The following is a 15,222-nucleotide window of genomic DNA, read 5'->3' as shown; positions in this document are numbered from 1 at the left end:
AAAATCAGAACTCTTACAACTTAAAATGGAATAGGAGTGACATGATAGCAGTGTTCCAATATTTGAAGGGCTGCCACAAAGAAGATGAGGTCAACCTATTCTCCAAAGCACCTGAAGGCAGGACAAGAAGCAGTTGATGGAAACCAGTCAAAGAGAGAACCAACCTAGAACTAAGGAGAAGTTTCCTGATGGAACAATTAATCAGTGGAATGGCTTGCCTCCAGAAGTTGCATGTCCTCCATCACTGGAGATTTTAAAGAAGTGATTGGACAACCATTTGTCTGAAATAGTATTTGGTCTCCTCCTTGAGTAGAGGATTGGACTAGAAGATGTCCAAGGTTCCTTCCAATTCTGTTATTCTGTTATAAACAAATGGGACCTATTTGCTTTTTTTTTTGGCCTATAACAGAAGACTTCTATTTGTTTTCTAAAAATTATCTAATTCAGTCATACTATTCTGACCTAACTGGGAAAATCTATTTGCCACTAAGTTGAATGAAAACACTAACTCTTTGTTTTAACTGTATGACATACGTTGTACGTATCCCAAACTTGTTCTCTTTGTAATCATTTTCCAGGAAACCGTAATGTGTTTCTGTTCTACATGGAGCTCTTCATTTACTAAATCATTCAGCCTGAATATTGTTCCTTCTGGAAAAAAAATAAAACAAGAGGAGCATTTTATAATGAGAGTGTGAGACAGCTTTTCAAAGTTAGAAGTTAGCAATTCAAGGAAAATACCAATTATAAAAGAGCATGGAGAATGACTGACATGACTATCAGTTTATAACGCTTAAAATGTTGTGTTAGTCAGTGGACTATTGAATCAACATTGTGCAGCTTGTCAGCCATAAGGCCAACTCTGCTCTGTTTAGAATACAATCAGTAAATCTAAATTGTGAAATCATCTGGGGCAAAATTAGGTGGGCTAAGGATCACAAATAAAAGGGCAGCAACATATCAGAAATAAGAAAAAACCTAAAGAAATAGGAACTTTCTCTTGGGGCCTGATAACCATAATCAGATCCAAAGCTGTGTTTCTGAAATAATTGCAGAATATGATCTATGAATGATTAAGACCAGCCTGTTAATATTATTTATGGCTTCAGTCCAGGGTGAAATTCAGCCGGTTCTATCCGGCTTGGGTGAACCAGTAGTGACGGCTGCAGGAGGCTCCGCCCACCTGCGTGGACGTCATGACGTCGCTTTTTTGTGACATTTTAAGCCTCTGCGCATGTGCAGAAGGTTTTGCACATGCGTAGACGATGATGCACATGAGCGAAGCGAGCACACATGCAGCGCACACACATTTGCAAACCAGTAGGGAAGGAATTTCACCCCTGCTTCAGTCCCTTTAATGAATAAATGCATTTTGTGATGCTTGAGAACCTTGATGTGCTATCTACAGGGTCAAAGAAGCAAGTAAAATGGTAAGAGTTTAATTTTTAAATATTTTTTTAAAAAGTTTATATTTTTAAATTGGGGTAGGACACTTTCTGCATTGGTTCACTGCAGCTTCTGATCTTTGTTGAACAATTTGAAGTTTGTCACGCACCCTGTCCTCATCCCTGTTTTCTCCGTCTTGAAAGAAGTTGCCAGAGGACTATTTCAAAAAATGATTACTGTAAATATTTGCAGTTTTAAAATGAGTGGACTTTAAATCCCAGAATTTCTTTGCCAGCACGCTGGCTGGGAAATTCTGGAGGTTGAAGTCTAAACATCTTATAGTTGCAGACACTGAGAAGCACTGCTCTAAATACTGTAGTTGATTCTCCCTGGAATCTCCCATCACAAACTAAATCCTGATTGATTCAAAACAAGAATACAAACTATGAGTTGGGTAATTTACATTGGCTTATACCAAGGGTCAGCAACCTTAAACCCTCAAAGAGCCATTTGGACCTGTTTCTCACAGAAAAGAAAACACTGGGAGCCACAAAAACCTTTTGACATCTAAAATGAAGATAATGCTACATATATTGTTTTTTTTACCTTTATGCTATGTATAAAAAGCTATAATGTGTTGCATTTATGTGATCAATGAACTGCTACAGAGAAAACAAATTTTTATTTCTGCATGCAACAAAAACATTTTGAACTCTGAAAAAAAAATGAGTTGAAAAGCTCAATGAATCGCATGCTGGTGGGTGTCACACATTGGTGGTTGTGACGCATGTTTTGAGCGACAGGGAGCCGCAGCAGAGGGATGAAAAAGTCCCATGCGGCTCCAGAGCCACGGGTTGCAGACCCCTGGCTTATACCAATGTATGTTGTATTCCATTCAGCTGTCCCAAAGATGTTAATATTTTTGTGAATTCCCAATGCATTCTAATGGCTTTCTTTTATATGTTTGCTCTGGTTTTATATGTCTGAATGTGGTAAAGGGCTTCCTAATAGCAATGAACTTATAATGTAGAAACAAGGTATAAATCTGCACATATATTGAAATGACTTGATTGCTAAAATTATAATAATTTTTTATTATATTTTTATTATATTTTATTATATAAATGACTTGGTTGCTAAAAATGTATTATAATTATATTTGAGAACACAGTCATATAACTGAATCCCAGATCAAGCATTCTTAGGTTGGGTCAGGGGTGAAATCTACTTACCTTCATTACCGGTTTGGAAGTGCGTGCGCTCCACGCATGCACTTGCTTCCCTTGCGTGCAGGCGCATCACATGTACGCACAGACTCTCTGCGCATGCACAGAGGGTAAAAAAACACATTACTTCCTGGTTAAAACCAGGAAGTAATGACACCCGGGTGGGTGGGCGGAGCCTCGCGCTGCCATCACTACCGGTTCTCCGAACCACCTGCCACAATAGCTACCAGGAGCCTTTCACCACTGGGTTGGGTGTAGATTTACTCTATTGACTTCACTGGATTGATTTGGAACCAAACCATATGGATTTGTTGGGTAGAAAGGGAGAAATCCAACATGTAATTATTTATTGAGTATATTTTAGCCAGATTTCAGGGCAGAACATCCCCACAGTATAGTCTTTCATTTTCCATAGGTTTGAACTAACCAAGTCCAATCTTTATTTAATATTTGACAGTGGTTTCTTGCTTCCTCCTAGAAGAAGAATAAAATTCCCAAAGAGAAAACCTTAACAGATTTAAGTTAAAGCCTTAAAAGAATAGGTTGTGCATTAGGAGCCTCTAAATCATTTTGGAACGACTTGCAGTCTCTTCACAATATGCTATTTTGCTGGTTTTAGAATGATATCAGTTTATCCTTGGAAGAGAAGTTGGCATCTCACATAACTCTTTTTGGAACTGCCAGGTTAGACAGGAACAAAATTTTAGACCCATTTTTAATTATATTGAATAATTTGGGGGATAAAATCTCCCCGGCCCCTTAAGCCCTCATCTAAACTGCCCCAAACATAGAAATACTATTCTGAAAGTGTTATGTATATGGGCATCCCCGCTGGATTGGCTAGTCCACTGGCGGGAGATTTGAAGATCTGTCATTGGCCGGCTTGCCTGCCGGCTCCCTTTATAAGGCGAGCCCAGCAGCACAGTCGGCTGTTCTGATTCTCTTAATAAAAGTGCTGAACGGACCACTCGCTGCTCGCATATTCCTTTTCCCTGCGCCAATCTAACAGAAAGTCTATGGAGTTTCTCAGTCATCCAGGTCATGGTGTCCCAAAGGTGCTTTTTCAAAAGGCAACTGGACTTTCTGTTTTTTTCTTTGAAGACATTTTGCTTCTCATCCAAGAAGAGCTGACGAAACATCTTCAAAGAAAAACCAGAAAGTCCAGTTGCCTCTTTTGAAACTTTCAGCTTTGGTTTAACAGGAGATATTTGGACCTCATTGGCCATAAGTTCAAAAGTTGTGGGGCAGAACCCAAAAAGAATCCAGGTATACCCTTCCAGCCAACAAGTGGGATGAATCCTTGCCTTAAAATGTTAACCTAAACTTTCAATCCACAAAACAGAACGAAAGAAGAAATTAAGGAAAATGTAGAAAAGAGGTGTGTTTCTGGCTAGCAAGGTTTGCCTATCTTTTTACATAAGAAATTCCCTTGTGACAGTTTTCTTGCATATATGGTTGAATATGCTTTTCAGAAAATGTAAACATTCTTAGTCAGATGTGTGTGTAAGGTAGCCCACCATGGGTAAAATGGGCTTAATTTTGAGAGATGACAAATTTCATGTTATACAAATCAGGAACAGATACCAACAAAGTCAAATAACAGGAGAGTCCAACAGGACATATGATATTCTCTCTGGCCAAGCGATTAATTTGTTAGTATCATACATGGAACAAATTCCTAGAAAACCGGACAGTGTGTCAGCCTGCAGCTAAAGAAAAGCTGGAGCTGCCCTACTGTATTCTTTTTTTAATTTCCTTATTCTGCTTCCTCTCAGCATATTTCAGAAGTGGGATGAATTTTCAGCCTTGCAAACAGCTGTCTTGCCTCTCTAATAGAGCAGACCTAAGCAAAATGCCAGAAGGCATCAGGTAATTTAATAAGACAAGGCATGCAAGGCCCTGACTAACCCTGTGCCCAGAGAAATGAATGGTGCTATTGTATTCTGCTGCAACAGCAGTCCTGACAGCCAGGCACTCTTAGCAAAAAGAAAAAAAGAAAAATGTGGATTGCTCCAGATAATGAATTTTCAAAGGAAAAAAAAATAATTTGATTGCTTTCCAAGGTTTATAATATTTTTTCCAAGAAAATTCTAAATAATGTTGGAGTTAATAATGGAGAAAATCCATCTTGTCTTTCAGAAACCTCCCTTTTTTTCTTCCCCTCCTCCACTTTCGCTCTTCTAAAACCCTTACAATTTTAGACTATGGAACAGAGAATTTGTTACTACAATAGAAGGAACAAGGACCAATGGCTGTCCTATCTTGATAGAAGTTGTTCAATCAGGGTAACTTGCACCAGTGAGTTTGTAGACCATTTTAATGCTACCGTTACAGTTTTATGGCGAAAGAGTGAATTATAAAACGGAGAATGAAAATATAATACCTTCAGACAGTATCTTCAGAATCACATTATGCATGAGATGAAATAATCATGGAATTCCACATATTGCTCAATTACAATTCCCAGAATTCTTAATACTGTCCGTCTTAGTTGGGAATATGCCACTTTTCATTCTGCACCATGTAAAAACCCAGCCTCCTCACCTCTAACATATCCCATTCTACTGAGTGGGTTTTGCTCTTAAAACGGAGTGTTCCACCCAACATTATTCCTGTGTATGGACTTGGTTGCTTTAGTTGGCTATTTTCTGTTGCAAGGTATTACAGGATTTAAGTTATTTTATCTATTTAAGATCAAGCATATTTATCAATCCAAAGATCTGATTTTCCACTCTTCCATAGTTCAAAAGTGATTTGGGAATCTTCATGGACAAGAAAGGATTCCCGCTGAATGTGGCCAAGAAATTAATGTGGGAGGCAACAGAATCCTGTTCTCCTTCATATGCGCTTCCAAAATGTCTCGGAAATTACATAAAACATTTTAGAGCTTGTGATACTTTCTTCTTAGTCTTTTTGATATGAACTCTTTTTTTTTTTTTTTTTTAGATGGGCTGACTATCTTCACAACATTGTACACTCAATGATTTTCAATAACCACGCAGAAAATGGTGCTAGGATCACAATCCTTAGGTTAGATCCTAATAAAGTCAGTCATAAGAAATGAGAAGACACCAACCTGATTAAATGTATGTTAGCAGTAGGAGATTATAGCTGGACTAGTCATATTAGTACATTGGGCCAGCAAATAAGTGTGCAGTAGCACACCACCTTTTCCCTTTTGTAAGAGACATGGCAGAAGACAAGGATGAATGTGCTCCGCCTATTACTGTACAAATTGCTGTAGTACATTAATATGGATGCTTCATAGGCATATTAAAAAAGGCTATTCTCTGTTTCTACAATTTGGGTTAAAAAGCAAAACAAAATATCTGCAAAGGATTTTGACTGCATAAAGGTGAGGTGTGTAAAGTTTTCTACGCTGTATTTCACATTAGGCTAACATGATGTTGCTCAAACTTTTTATTTATTTATATTTATTTATTTGTCAAGCATATATAAGATAACAGGTAAAAGTTGAAACATAATTTGAATAAATGAAAAGAGTAAGAGTAAAAAGGAATATTAGGACAGGGATGGTAGGCATGCTGGTGCATTTATGCACGCCCCTTACAAACCTCTTAGGAATGGGGTGAGGTCAACAGTAGGCAGTTAAGGTTAAAGTTTTGGGGGTTTGGGGAAGAAACCACAGAGTCAGGTAGTGCATTCCAGGCATTGACCACTCTGTTACTGAAGTCATATTTTCTGCAATCGAGTTTGGAACGGTCTACCTTGAGTTTGTATCTATTATTTGCTCGTGTATTGTTGTGGCTGAAGCTGAAGTAGTCACTGACAGGTAGGACATTGTGGCAGATAATTTTATGTTCTACACTTAGGTCAGACTGAAGTCGGCGTAGTTCTAAGTTGTCTAAGCCCAACATTTGAAGTCTGGTGGCAACTTAAACACGTGTCAACTTCAACTCCCAGAATTCTGCAGCCATGCTTGGAAATTCTTGGAGTTGATGTTCACATATCTTAAAGTTTGAGAAACAGTGGGCTAACAGAGCTAGTAATATCTTCTCCCTTTCCTTTCTGAACTTGTGTTTTGTTGCAGGATATCAGGAAGGTAGGTAGGTAGCTCTTGGCTTCCTTGTCTGCCTTCCAAGATACTTTGCATATGAGCTTATAATATTTTACACAGCTATTTTAGGACTACATTTTCTCCCACAAACATTTATGAGAGGAACAAGATTTCTTCAGTTAAGAGGCCAGCTAGTAACTGACATGAGCTGCCTAACAAGTCGAACTGCCAAGACAAAAAGCTGAAGAAATTAGAATATCTTCCTGAAGTAGACATGTAGGACGGGCACTTGCAAGTAACTGAAAAAGGTGGCGTCATTACATTAGTATCATGTTGGAACTCAGTGTTCCTTGGTGTAAAGTCCACGTTTTTAATAGTAGCAGCAAACAACGCATAATTTTTCTTAAAAAAAAAGTTTAGATCTTAATTCATCATGAAGATATGTATAACTAAATCAATGAAGTCCGGATAAAAAACACTGCATTTGAATGCTGCTCCAATTCATAAAATAAATGCAATATGTATATTTATATTTTACCCTAGATCACAGCTGTCAAATTTGCCACATCACGTTGCCGCCATGTGATGTTTCATGACGTTTTCCCCCTTTGTGGAGCTAGGGTGGGTGTGGCTTGCATGTGATACATCCGGCCTGCGGGCTGCCAGTTTGACCCACCTTATCAGATAGTGGTGCATCTGGATTTGCATTTGCATGCATCGTTCACCCCATATTGTAACTCAGTTCCACACCAACTGTGCATGACTAAGGAATTTTAGGGATGACTTTTGGTAAATATAGATACCTAATGATTCAGAAATGAGTTTTATATTTAGAAAGAAAAATGTGTAAAATCATAATTCTACTACATCAAGTGAGCATGAATCTGTAACCTTCCATTAGAACATGAGAAATGGCTTGCTGGATTAGATCAGATTACACTTCATCCAGCATTGTTTCCAAGAAATAATTAAGTATATGGCAATAAATGGGTAGTAATTCACAGGTGAATCTTCTGTTGATCTTGTTTCAGCTATTGAAACATGTATTTATAATCTGTATGAGGAAAATAGCTGTAAGATACAATTGATCCAGATGAAGAACCACTTTGGTCTTGCCTTCACAAAAATAATAAAAAAAGGATTTTCATTGACAGGAAACATTTAGTATTACAAAACTATCTGAAATGAAGTTTGTTTTATGGTTAATATTGTTTAAGAACAATATCAAGGAATATTTTCTTAAGGGCAATCAAGGAATGTCTCCTTAAGCATCACAGCACAGGCACCAACAAGAATTGATATGGGGCATATGCACTATTGAACTTGAATTTAATTATCTATTGAGCATGGTTCATAATGTAGCCAAGCATTATGAGTGTAACAAATTCATATTAGCTAATTATCACGATACCACTATTAAATATGAATGACACCATTAAATGACATTCGTTCCACATGGCAGTGTTTGCTCAAGTTCACTGTTTTTCTTACAGGCAGTTTGGATGCCATGCATGAGCTGGAAGTTCAAAAATTAATCAATTCAAATCAAATCTTGGTTGGGTGTTGTGATAACACCCAGAGTAATTAAGTGAGACTATCTTTCTCACCATCCTGTCTAGAATTTGCATCCTAGGTTTTATATCAGCCTATAAGTTTTCTTCCCGGTCTTCCTGCTGCTTTTTTTCCCACAGCCCTTTTGGCTGTTGATTCAGGAAGAGATTAGGGGTTGGCCTGCTATAAAAACAACGACTTCTTTTCTTAGTAGAACGGATCTGGATCCAGCAAAACTTTCTTACTCAGGAAGAGATCAGAGTGGAATATTTTCCCCAATACCTATTCCTCACTCAAAACCCTGGCATCCAATTCTGGCATGTTATTCACTCTCCTGAGATTTTCTAGGGCAGTGATGGTGAACCTTTTCGGCACTGAGGGCCAAAAAGGGAGCACACGCGCACCTGGGCAGCAATCCAGAACAGGAACTGCCCAGGGTGCTTGCGCGCCCCTGAAAATGAACTTCTGGTTTCAGCTACTGAACTTCTGGTTTCAGCCAGTTGCTCTTCTGGGTTTCTGGTGCCCATGTGCATGTGACGATCAGCTGGCTGGCATGCATGCTCATACAGGAAAATGGAAGACCATCTAGAAGATCTTCTTGTTTCTGGCACTGCCGCATGCAAAAAAGCTAGCTGATCGTCACACGCGCATGCGCACCAGAAACCCAGAAGAGGAACGGGCAACACCACACATGCCAGGTGACATGGCTCCACATGCCACTTCGGGCACGCGTGCCATAGGTTCGCCATCACGGTTGTAGGGTTTCCTCTGGATAGTCAAGTTGTCATCCTACGCATTTTAAATTCAATTTATTGTAGAACATGTAACAGTGTTCCATATTGCCCAATTGCATAGGGTTAACTGAGGTACCTTGAAAGCTACTTACTGAAGTTGAAATTAATCTTGATCAACCAGAATGACACCCACGTATAGCATGACAAGTGCATAAGGACTTAATGTACATTTGATTTAAAATCTTATGCTTGCGTACCATCTGAAAGGGATTTTTTGCTGACCCGGTGTAACCTCGAGTAAAGATTTGGTTTTTGGTCTTTTCCTTGAAACATGAACATAATACAATATCCAATAGAAGAAAATAGTATGCTGCTATGTTTGGGACGTGTATGCTACCTGTTTCTACAGGGATGCATGATGATTTATTATTTAATTGTATGGTCAGAGTTGCTTGCTTCATTCAAGAGAATGCAGTGGGAAAGGTGGATATTTAAGATCCTGTAGATCTATACTCAGGCACAGACCACACACATAATCCATTTTTATATATTGTGGCTTTAAGAATGGAATCAGCTGTGGGTTTTATGTCACCATAGGCTTCTTTTCAAATTCAAATCTTTATTGTCAGTGCACAACATATGTACAATGAGATTGGTTGAGCTCCCTCAGTGCACCCCCCCGAAGCACAATACAACTCACAGTGAAGACAGAAAATCCCCTAACCCAATAAATCATATTAACAAAACACCCAGTCCTATTGCACCAGTGTGAACATGTTACACATTGCGCCGGCCCTGCAGTCCATCATACTACATAGTTATGATGTTATTTCTCATTCAGGAGTCTGACAGCCCACAGATAAAAACTGTTCTTCAGCCTATTTGTGCGGCTGGCTATGCTTCTATATCTCCTTTCCGATGGTAGGAGGGTAAAGAAGTGATGACCAGGGTGAGAGTCGTTTTCAGTTTACTGCAATAAGCCATTCAGTTGTGATATCAACTGATATAGAATATTAAGCCCAAAACTACTGTTTATGAATTGCAGTAGCAATAGGTAGGTTTGAATATCACATTAGATGAAACTGAAACATATTATGACTAAGCACTGTATGAAAACCTCATGTGTCTAAGCACCTTATGATAATTGTTTGGATAATTTGGTATTTTCAGAATCCAGAATTTGCAAAGGTATCAAAAATGGCCATCATACCAACTGATTTGCACCTATATTTGCAGCTCATTTCCAAAAGGTGGCTAATTTGGATTTTTAAAACCTTAAATGCTTTACATCAGGGGTGTCAAAATGGCGGCCCCAGGCCATGCCCATCCTGGCTCCTCAAAGGCAAAAAAGTTACGATATGTCGCGATGCATCATGTGACGTGATCAGTAGTGGTATTCATTTACCTTCACTACCAGTTCTGAACTGTGATCATGTGCGCGTGCCACCTCTGCGCATGCGCAGAGCCTTCTGTGCATGTGCAGAGCATCCGTGATGACAACCAGGCAGGTGGGCGGAGCCTCCCGCCGCCACCACTACCAGTTCACCCGAAGAACCAGTAGAATCCCACCACTGGACATGATTGAGTTTGATCCAATGCTTTACATCCAGACTATCTGAAGGACTGCCACCAATCATATGAACTTTCCAGATGTTACAGAAGTTAGAACAACAGTAAGATGAAGTATAGGGTATTTATTTATTTATTTTAAACATTTATATGACTGCCTAGTTCACTTTCAGTGATTCCTGCTGGCTTATAAATTAGGAAATGAATTATCAGTCAGTGGCAATCCATTTTTTTGACTGGGTCATTTGAAGCTGATCAAAATAGTTTATATTTCTGGCTTCCTTAACAATTTATAAACCTATAAAGGTTTTTAAGTGTTTTGTAGCTGCTTTGGTAGGAAAGAAGGAAGCTCTCTTAAATTCCTATTATACACTGCTTCTTTTTTAATATTGTTTTATACATCTTATTTCTCATGCTTAGAAGAATGGGATACACCATCTTAGAATCTGCTACTGAAGGGTAGACTGTTTAAATCAGTTTCCTTTCTAAATTTGATATTTCAAGATTGCATTCTGGAAAAGATATGATCCATTTTAGTAGAATTGTTTAAGTATTTTTCAGGTTTTCAATCTATGAGACACTGGATTTTACAAAACCAGGCTAAAAAGGTTAGATTACAATTTGCAATGAAAACCAGTGTGGCATATACTACAAGTATATGAGAATTAAAATTAACCCCGCCTGGTTTTACAAATACAGATAGTCCTATATTGAATTTGTTTTTCTCTGAAGAATTTGGTCCACACAAAACGTCTGCTAAAGTCAATGAATACTTGTTTCTAGAATCAGATGTGATTAGTGTCATGCCTCAGATCACTACAAGTAGTCCTCGATTTATGACCACAATTGAGTCCAACATTTCTGTTGTTGTGTGAGACATTCGTTAAGTGAGTTTTGCCCCATTTTACAACCTTTCTTGCCACAGTTGATAAGTTAGTAACCTGGTTGTTAAGTGAATCTGGCTTCCCCATTGACTTTGTTTGTCAAAAGGTAATCACATGACCTTAGGACACAGCAAAGTCATAAATATGAACCAGTTGCCAAGCATCTGAATTTTGATCACATGATCATGGGAATGCTGCAAAATTTATAACTGGGAAAAATGGTCATATGTAGCTTTTTTCAGTGACGTTGTAACTTTGAATGGTCACTAAATGAACTGTAAATCAAGGACTTCAACTTCGAAGGCAGGATATTGAAATATTCAGACATCACTCATAAGCTTCATGCATTATGATTTGTTAGCAGCCGTTTGTAGTTAAAAAATGCCCAAACTCAACAAATGGTGGTTTAATCAAATTATAGTTAAGCAAAAACAATCTACTCATATAAATACAGTTTCTCCTTTTTTTTGCCATGATCTTGGCCTGAAGGTGATTTCTCACTGATTATATTGAACAGATTTAATATAAACATTAGCCAGGGCGGAATGTTTTAAAAGAAATAGTACAATTTCATTGCTATTTTTAATTTGACTGAAATATGACAGTGAAAATGATTACAAAAGAAAGATGCAACCTATTTAAAAATCCTACTTTAGGGAACTTCAGTTTGCTTTTCTGTGGTTTTTTTCAAGTGACAGATTTGTTTAACATTTACCTTTTTAAGCATGCAAATGTCTAATTAGGTCTAATAAAATCTTACCAGACCTTCAGAAACTCTTAGATGTCACAGTGACATTCATGTTAGGTCTCAGTAACAAAAGTGACTCTGCCCTTCTTTTTTCTTGGATTTGTATCTTAAATCAACTTTAAAATGACACTAAAGTATTATTTTGCAAAGGTTAAAACTAAGTAAGGGAAGTCATATTCTTAAGGTTGTAATGCAAAAATCGCATTTCTAATTTCTAGTTTGAGGAGTTGTGCTTTCTTGAAATGTTAAGAGAATAAACTATGCCTACAGACTCATAAAACGAGAATGTTTCCATTCTACTATTTCTATTAAAGGAATAGAATTAGTGACAAACAATTCTTCAAGATTTCCTAGAGCTACTGGGACCATGATAGATACATTCCAAACAAACCAATTTGAAATGGGTTTTAAAATGCATACATTGACTCTCTATGATTTCTAGGAGGACAACCAGATAAGTGCTGCTAATATCCAGATGAAAACAAAATGGCAGCAGAGAGCTACAAACACCCACCAATCACTGAGCTAAGGTGCAAAAGGCTTAGGTAGCCCTGTCCAGATTCCTAGGATGGAGGCTTTAGTCATTTTTCAAGTTGTCTGAGTAATAAGGTCACCAGGAATAGGTTTTCAACTTTGATAATTTTTCACTCAGACTATATCTGAATATGGTTCTACTGCTACTTTGGATGGAGAGCTGAACCCATGTATATAAAGAGAAGCTGTCTAAGAGGTTGGTGGACAGGAGAAATGGTGTGGAGATCATTTAGGAGGAGCTATGCCAGAATCTTTAATTCTAGATCCTTTGTCTTGTCTAGTGGCCGTTCAGAGTTTTGTAATCCACAGATGATAGCCCTGTGAAATATCATGAGATATATTTAGTACACATGCTAATCACAATTTTAAAAAGTGTATCTGTTTGTGGGTGGCAGACATGTCACGAATGAAAAAATCCTACTTATAAATAAAACATATTTTTGTTCTCCATATTTTTCCTGCCATAATGTTTATGCAGATGTACACTCTCTGAAGATTAATGCTTAACCATCCACACTCAGAAAAGTGTACATTGTTTCTTGGAAATATTATACAACAGATGCAATTTTGAAATCTCCTATTTTGAATGTCCCTAGAGCCAGAATTTAAGAGCAAGGAATACAGCCACTCCAGCGTAAGCTGCACAATAGGAGCTGTAGTGACTCCACCTCCAAGAGGTAACTGCTGACATATTAGTCAGTGAAGAATTTCAGGTGTCCTCCTTGACAAAAATGCATCCAGATGCAATATTAACACCGGACTAGCTAAAAATGAGTTAAAACTGCCTCAGGCTTGGGCTTGGAATGAGGTGAAAGCAATGTGCAGAAAGATAAAAGTAAAGGTTTCACCTGCCCAGTCATGCTAAGAAGTGGTACTCATCTCTGTTTCCTAGCCAAGGGAGCCAGTGTTGTCCGAAGATGCTTCCATGGTCTTATGGGCAGCAGAACTATACGCCGAGGTGCATGGAACGCGGTGACCTTCCCACAGAAATGGTACCTATTTATCTATCTGCATTTGCATGCTTTCTAATTGCTAGGTTGGGAGGAACTGGGTTAGGGTTAGGGTGGGGCAGGAATGGGAGCTCACCTCACATGGTACTTGAGTTTTGAACTGCCAACCTCTCGGAGTCTTAACCGCTAGGCCACCATGCCCCCTGTCAATGTCAAGAAAGGTAAGGTAAAGGTAAAGGAGTCCCTGTGGATTTTAGTCCACTAGTATTTGCCAACCATAGAGGGTGGTGCTCATCTCCATTTCAAGGCCATTGAATCAACACTGTCCAAAGACATTTCTGCAGTCATGGGACCAGCATGATGTCATGGAACATTGTTACCTTTCCACCTTTGTGTTTGCATGTTTTCAAATTGCTAGGTTGGCAGGAGCTGGGGGAAAGATGAGAGCTCACCCAATCGCATGGAGCTTGGGTCTCAAACCTTTCCAGGTGACAAGCCAAGTGTCTTAATCAATGAGCCATCACACCATCCCAATGTCAAGAAAGCCAGCAGCAAAAAGGAGTTGCCAGATGTGTCTACACCATGGTGGCATGCAAGTGAAGGACCTATGTTTTCTTGACTACAGTTGGGAAGATAGAACACTTGTGAATATAGAAGGAGTTCTTACTTGTTCCTCTACTCCATGCTCCAAGTGGCCCCAATATAATTAATACAATAAAAAAGGCAAAGAGTTTAATCTTTTGAACTTTCAACTTCAACAAATATAACAAAATAACTCAGCGCAGATATTCCAAGCTTCTCCTGCCAACTTTTCATACATATTGTTTTTATTAAAACCTAATTGAAAAGTAGTATCAAAGCAGCACATATTGTAAGCTTGTTTATTGTCAATAAGCATCTTTGGCTCTGAAGATTTAAGATGCATTTAAATCAACAATAACAACAACAGCAGTCATTTCAAAGAAAGAAAATGTCAGAATGTACTAACTTTTATACCAAGAAAAACTAATTCTCAGAATCAACTATTGTATGCATCAATTAAAATGGCAAGACTAAATATGCTTCTAACACACAGAAGAAAATATGTCACATATTTCTTTTCAGGTGATCCATCAAAATGAAATATAGTGGATACCAAAAAGTGTTATGTGAGCGAAATTGCATATTAAAAAATTGTACACATGACAAGTAACGAACAAATAAAAGTGCAAATTTTTGTAAAATAAAAGTTACTTTTGGAGCTTGCAAGCAAATTAAACACTATAAGATATATTCATTTACAAAAATGCTTTTGCATTGATTGATTATGTGCTATCAAGTCAAGGTTGATTCTTAGTAGTTGCAGAGAAAGTTCTGGCTGCATCAATGCTTAATTGAGTTCATCCATCTTACTACTGGTCATCCTTTTGCCATCATCTTTTCAGCATTATAGACTTCTATAGGAAGCTAAGTCTTCATAATTGACCAAAGAATGATAATTTATGCTTGGTCATTTGTGTCTCAAGTGTGAATGCTGAATTGAATTGTTTGGTGATTCATTTGTTTGCTTTCTTGGTTATCCATAGTGTTGTCCGGACTGCTTGAATACCAAGATTCAAAAGTGTTAATACACTTTCTGTTCT

The 15,222-nt window shown here is 38.1% G+C and overlaps 1 long non-coding RNA gene across 1 annotated transcript in view; it reads left to right on the top strand.

Annotated features, from left to right (window-relative positions):
- Nucleotides 1–1,350: 1,350 nt before the first annotated feature.
- The window catches only part of LOC148115121 (uncharacterized), a 60,313-nt gene continuing 46,441 nt past the window's right edge, over nt 1,351–15,222 (top strand). Inside the window, exon 1 of the long non-coding RNA XR_015732207.1 lies at nt 1,351–1,430. This is a non-coding gene — a long non-coding RNA (uncharacterized LOC148115121). The remainder of the gene's footprint in view (nt 1,431–15,222) is intronic.

The sequence above is a fragment of the Pantherophis guttatus genome, chromosome 2, assembly GCF_059756535.1.
Source record: "Pantherophis guttatus breed Tessera chromosome 2, ASM5975653v1, whole genome shotgun sequence".
NCBI classification, from domain to species: Eukaryota; Metazoa; Chordata; class Lepidosauria; order Squamata; family Colubridae; genus Pantherophis; species Pantherophis guttatus.
Note: the sequence above shows the minus strand (reverse complement) of the source record. Positions and strands in the feature narration are given on the sequence as shown.